The sequence below is a fragment of the Suricata suricatta genome, chromosome 5 (assembly GCF_006229205.1).
Source record: "Suricata suricatta isolate VVHF042 chromosome 5, meerkat_22Aug2017_6uvM2_HiC, whole genome shotgun sequence".
NCBI lineage: Eukaryota > Metazoa > Chordata > Mammalia > Carnivora > Herpestidae > Suricata > Suricata suricatta.
Genome location: NC_043704.1, coordinates 106039781 through 106046820, shown reverse-complemented (window position 1 = coordinate 106046820; position 7040 = coordinate 106039781).

The window sequence follows — 7040 nt, the reverse complement described above, 5'->3', positions numbered from 1 at the left end:
GCCTTTAGAGAATATTTATCCAAAGCTTTCATTTTACAGATAAGGAAAAGGAGACCCAGGGAGGCAAAGTTACATACCCAAGGTCACACACACAGGGATGAAATCCGTTTTTTCAGGTTGAGATAGGGTCGGTTGATCAGAAGAAAGCAAACCTTAAAATAACATATGGAAAAGGTGCCACTTTGAAACAATGTTCCCTTGCTCCTGACTACCCTCTGCTCCCTCCTCAGTTCATTTATCAGAACTTTTGGTTGAAAAGCTTAGACTCCTCTATGCCTTTTACCAGCCTTCAGCCTCTCTATCATCCTCCCCAACTTGACCCCACTTCTCACATTTGCTGCTGCTACTTCTTGGTGGAAAAGTATTTTATAATCCTGCTCAGAATTTACAGGAGGTCATTGAGAGAGATATCACCTAATGCCAAAGATTAATGGCAAAAATGTAGACAGCGATGGAAGAGAGATTTTTATTTATAGTTATCCTAAGTAATGTTGGTTGGGAGAGGGGAGAGCTTAGTTGGTGAAGTGGTTCTTAGCCTTTAAATAATAACCACCTAGACCACTATCAGCCACCTAACCATACAAACATCTTTGTACAAAGTCAAGCTCAAAATCTATAGTTAACATGAGAACTATTATCTAGAGTCTGTATCTTTAAGCCTGTAAAACAACTGACATTTTTATAGTTCTTTACAATTTACAAAGCCCTTGCACATCCATTTTCCTCTGTGGGCCTCAAACAACTATGTAAGCTCATTAAGGCAATCTATGTTGTAATTTAGGGAGAAAAACCGAGTTCAAAGTCAGAGAGATTTACTCAGGGTGGACTCAAATCTGGGTCTTCTAATTCTATAAATCCCAAGCCATTTTCATTTTACCACTTTGTCTCCTAAGAAGCCCAACAACAAACAGGGTTTTAGAATTTGGGAAAATTGGACCAACTCTATTTAGAAGGTATGATGGTTAATTTTATGTGCCATCTGCAACAGGTCCCGGCTGCTGTGCAAGCTCCTCAGGGCTTGGGCATATGATCCCGGAAGGCTATGTTGAGATTATTTTAAGATACTATTTCCTCAGTGCTGTGGCAGGTGGGGTCAGAATGTGAGGCATAGACATGCACACTGGCTGGAACTTGGCTGATTTTGGATGATTCAGATATGATAGTACACACTCGCTTATTTGCTCTTTTATTTTTACGAAATGCTTCTCTCTTACATATACACAGAGATTTTATTGATGAGAAAGCTGATATCTTTGGGAAAGTGGGCTTCCTAATATAAAACCCCACTATGGGACTTATCTCCCCACTCAGAAAATCTGTAGAGGCCTCCTTCTGCCTTGCTTGTCTTTGGGCTCAGAAGAGCAAAGAACAAATGTTCTCTCTAGGCACCTCTGTCCTAAGAAAAGAGAAGAGAAGGGGCTGGGCTCATGCACCGTTACTCTTTCCAAACTGAAATGTCACTTAATCTCCTTTTGGGCAGAGTAAATAAGGCAGGGAGAGAAGCCAAGATTATTGCCTTAATGGAGCTCCCTTCACAGGAAAGGAGACGTCAGGAGTGGGAAGACATGCTCCACCCTACTGTGAATTAGTGAAGATTACGTGATTTAATGTAGGTGCAATGTTTAGGGCCTGGTCTACAGTCAGTACTTGATTAATGGAAGCTCTTTTAATAAGAAACCCAGAGACTCATTTCTGGTTCTAGTTCCTCTGTTAATTTAATGATTCAGGGCAAGAGACCACATCTGTCTTGTTCACTGCTGGATTCCCAGAACAGATGCAGGTGCCTTGAGTGGTACCTGTAATGATGATGTTGATGATGATGACAATAATAATGTTTTTAATATGGGAATATGCTTTCTCTTCTATAAAATGAGGAATTTAAATCCTTAGCAAATCTGATATAGCTCTGAGTTTAGTGTTTTTTTTTTTAAAACAACAACAAAAGGATTTGCTGCCCACATTCTCATTTAGTTTTTTGCGTTTTGATTTCCAATATTCACCAAAGGCAATTTGCTAAAAATAGCAACGTATGTAAAATTCTCTAATAATGTTAAGGTTAATTAACTTTTCTCCATTTCCCCAAACTATCCTGATCAATTTTATTAATAGTGCCAGCAGTTACTTCCATTCCTTGTAAGTTTTTTAAAACTTCATTTTGGGTTGATGAAAAGCTTCTCTCTATCAGCCAAGTGTCTATAGCTAGCTATGCTACTATCAATTCTTCTCAATTTAAAAGTTTAGGATTTTATGGAACACATCCAATGTTGCCAAGCATTCGGATCACTGTTTTAGAAATTCTCTCCCTTGTTCCCTGAGACAAAAACAAAACCATTCTCCAGTTATTGCATTATAGAGAGAGGAGGGGCACCTGGTTGACTCAGTCACCTCAGGGTTCATGAGAGCCCAAGGTGGGCTGGTACTCTGCGCTGATAGAGTCAGCCTGCTTGGGATTCTCTGTCACCCTTTCTCTCTGCTCCTCCACCTCTTGCACGTGTTCTCTCTCTCAAAATAAATTCATAAACTTAAAAAAAAAGAGAGAGAGATGAGAAAATAGACTCAGGTAGTAATATGACCAGGGCACAAAAATAATAAATGGCTGAGCTTAGTTCTGAACATTTTTTAAAGTGCCTTTTTTTATTAGCATCTTATTAAGCAATTGGTACTTATGATCATGTGCTTCACCACCCACTGTGCAGCTAGAAAACTAATGTGCTCTGAAAGAGGGCATGCACAGAACAGAATAGAATTTAGCGCTTTTTCATGAAAAAGTTTAAAATTTCTTATTTACATTTGAGCAGATCAGCAAACACAGGCACATATCATAAATCTAGTGAACAGCTTCAAAGGCACAGTGGAAAATTATCAGAGTAGGTGAATGAATTCAGCAACTCTAAAACCGAGGTCTCTTCCAGATTCAGATCTTTATGCACTGCTATTCCAGTTTGGTGGCTAAAAAACTATCTATCTACTTTGTATCTGACTTATTTTCCTGTCAGACAGGAATTGGAATTTGAACTTTGCTCTCCAAAAGCCAAAGGCCAACTAATTTAGAAGGAGACTCTCAAAAGTCAATGATGGTTTCTTTTAGTTTCATTAGCTCTGTCTAAAGCGATTAAAGGATTTGATTCCCAGATAACTATGATCCTTATTGCTATTTTTGCAAATCATATTAATTTCTGTTCTTAGTTCTGATCACTTGGGGCATTCCTGAGGCAAGTCTGGATTCATGCAGCATTCCAATACTGAGTGCCTTTTCAAGTTTCCAACATAACCCTGTGTTGGTGAGTGATGATAACTTTATTATAGTAGCCCCAAGGTGTGGAAGCTGTTTCCTGTGGCCTAGACTCAGCCCAACCCCTGCACTTGTTGAAACATCTGCAAATACTTTTTTCATTTCATAGGCATCTGACCACAGCTAGCCTCCCATCTGGATTGCTTCCTTTTTCCTGATTGCTCAAGTAAGGCATCAATCATCTGGGAAGACACTGAGCAAGAAAGAAACTGGGAGAGTCTAGGGATTAGAATGGAGGGCTTGGAGGTTAGTTCTTATGGGTTTTTTTCTCATACTCATTCATTAATTGATTCATTCAGTCATCATTGATTGCATGGTACCAGCAATGCAAATATCCACGAGTGGCAGTATCTGTTCTCAAATAGAAAACAGTCTACTGCATGCAACACTTATTATTTCAAAACTGGGAGTTACATTAATCAGTTTATAGCAATAAACTACATTTACCAGGTGTGTTCTATGTGTAAAGTTCCACAATAGATTTAATACTTCTCTTTGGTGGGTATAGGATTCATGGCTTATTTTAATCTCTTTGTTTCCCCACCTTGAAAACTGAAAAGCAATATTCTTGATTTCAATAAAACTCAAAGCAATATTCTCCAAAGGCTTTTGAAATAATAATCATTAATTAATTTAAGATATACCATAGGAATCTTTACTTGATAAGTTAAATGATAAATTGTGTCATACAAAGTAATAATTTCCTTCATGTTTCATTTGCTTTAGGCCTGTATGTTAAGCTGCAAATCTAACTGCTTAACTACTGTTAGAAAGAGACTATATTTTAAAATGGTGTTAATGCAACTGGATCATTTTCATCTTCTCACATAATGTTAATTCCATGTTTTAAAGTATATTTTTGTTATGCCCATATTTACACGTTTTAATAAGTTGCAATTAAACTTTTATTTTATTAAAATCAAATCATATAAAGGACTAATTAACTCCGTCCTGGCAGTTGTTGAGTAATGATTATACCTTCAAAGCACCAAGAGATTTAGGGTGTACACAGGGCGTGTCCCATCTACCCAGGATTTCAAAATGACATGGTTCTTCAGGTCCTGTTGGGGCTCATCTATTTGCACGTCTCCCCTGCAGGAGTTTGGACTAATCAGGTCACTACATCCTGACACTGCAGTTTCTACCACTCATTGTTTGCAACATGATGTAATGTCAACAGACCACAGAGAAGTTAGCAACGGCAAAAGGAAAACACTTTAATACTCCAAGCCATCCCTAGGGTTCAGCAGGACATCTATCCTATATCAAATCACCTGATATCAAATCCTACAAATGAGCTCAGCCAAAAGGTTGAGCCATGTGGTTCGACTGTATCAGGTTCTTCAGTTGCAATGCAATACTGAGGCAACCTGTTGTGAGTAGACAGTTCTTCCAGTTTACTAAAATTGAAAAGGCGGTTTTGTTGCTTTACCATTGCTTCCTTTTTGCTGCAGACATTTCACACGGCGTCATGTCTCAGCTAGTTTTCATTTACCTAGATATTATTTAAACACCGTAGAAGCTGGTAGGGGTTGTTGCTTCATTTCTTCAGCCTTGGCTTCTCCCCATTCCCCAGTGTTCCCTTTCTTGCGGCTCAGAGGAGCGCTATTAGATATGACATGAAAATACCTGTCAAGGGGCAGATGGGAACCGGTTGCCTGAGAACTCTGAAGAACAAAGAGAGCCACTGCGGCCCTACAGTGTTAAGTTCAAATTAGAGAAAGAGGGGAGCGTGGGGGGCTCAGTCGGCTAAGCATCTGACTCCTGATTTTGGCTCAGGTCACAATCTCCTGGTTGTGAGACTGAGCCCAGCATCGGGCTCCGTGCTGGGTGGGCACAGAGCCTGTTTAAGATTCTCTCTCTCTCTCTCTCTCTCTGGCCCTCCTCCGCTCTCTCTTTCTCAAAAAAAAAAAGAAAGGAAAAGAAAAAAAAGAAAAGAAAAGAAAAAGAAACAAAACAAAAACCAGAAAAAGATACTCCCTCCTCAGGTGGATGCAATACATATGTCTTAGCAGGTAAAGGTAGGGGGTGGAATGCAATGCCTACCCACCTTCTCTGCAAGGCACACTCATACAGTCAACAAACTGGATAAGTGTACGGTGCCTTGGCAAAAAGGGCATGTGTAAGCCTTCAAAGGATGGTAGAGGGTATCAAGAAAGATGAGGGGAGCTTTGATATGCAGAATGAAGGAAAACAGCAGTATTGTTTGGTGTTGACTTCTCCTTTTCCTCTCTAGAGATCCTTGTAAAAGCTAAGACCAGGAACAGGATTTACATTTACACAAAGATATACATAATCTATTACTATTTCTAAGGTGAGCTGCATTTAAATAGAGATAAAAGACATGGAAATATTAGGTAATCCTTCAGTTTTGTCTGTTTACTGCTCTATCCCTAACTCCTAGAACCCTGTCTGAGAATGCAGTAAATCCCTTGATATGTTGAGGAAATCTCTAATCCAAGATATTCAGTCATTGAGCAATAGGAAATTAAACCAAGAATCTCTCTCATCTTTAAGATTCCACAGATCAAATTAGGAAGAGTCATCAAAAATTAGTTTACTCCTAGGCATTTCATAGGCCAGAGTCTCCTCATCTTTCATATAAAAACCCATCTCCACAAATATTACTTAATACTTATTTAAAACTTTCATTGCACATATTTGTCAACTGACAATGAAATGTCTTTAAGCCAAATATTTCACGTAAGGATGTAGCCTCCCACACTGTATTTCAGTACTTTATGGACTCAGTACAAAACAAAATTGGTGGCATAGTTGTATTTAAACATTATTTTATACTTTTATAATTTTATACATGAGTTGTCATAACAGCAGTGTATTATTTATAATAACTGAATGTATCACCTTCCTCCAAAGATCTCAAAGCACCTTTTGTGAACAAGGAACACTCCTCCCCACACCTCTGGTGAGGCACACATGCTGTAAGCATTCATTCTGTCATATGAGGATCGCACATGAGTCATGAGGCAGAGTTATGGCTGCCATTACTCATGACACTTCAGTTCACAGCACTAGCAGAGTGTTGTCTATACACTCATGCATTCACTCATTCCTTCCTTCATTGAAAATTCATTTAATGCAGCTTGCTAAGCACTTAGAGTCAAGTCCCTACTTCCTTACTGAACTCACATTGTATAAACATTACAATCTTTAAAAAAATAATCTCATAATAGAATGTTTAAAATTCAGAGCCGGCATTTTTCTGCACATTGTGATGAACCCCAATTGTTTCATAGTGACATACCTACCATTGACTCACTAAGGAAATGATTGAAATACAAAACAAATTAAAGATCTACTTCTCCTTGTTATGAATGGTAATCATGTATGTATAACAGGGCTTTAAAAAAAGTTTGCCTGGTACAGCTAAATAGTTGCGTTTTCTGTGCCTAATTAGAAGTTTCCATCGTGTTCTATAGTTGAGTTGGTACAAGATGTTCAAAACCATGAAAAGATGAGTGTAATGGCTTCTTCGTGTCATGGTCTGAATTTTTTTTTTCCAGTTCATTTGTCCCTTTAAGTAATCTTACTGTTTGTACCCTAACTGAACTTACAATTATTCCTCTGGCCAAACCATGCCTCCAGACTTGACTCTATAAATTAAATTTCATGCATGCATTTGCAAGCAGGGTGCACTCCCTGTTAAACGAAGTAATATAAACAAATTAAAGGCACATTTTAACGACGCTTGAGTTTCTCGTGTAGTGGTTTTTAGAGAGTTACCCAC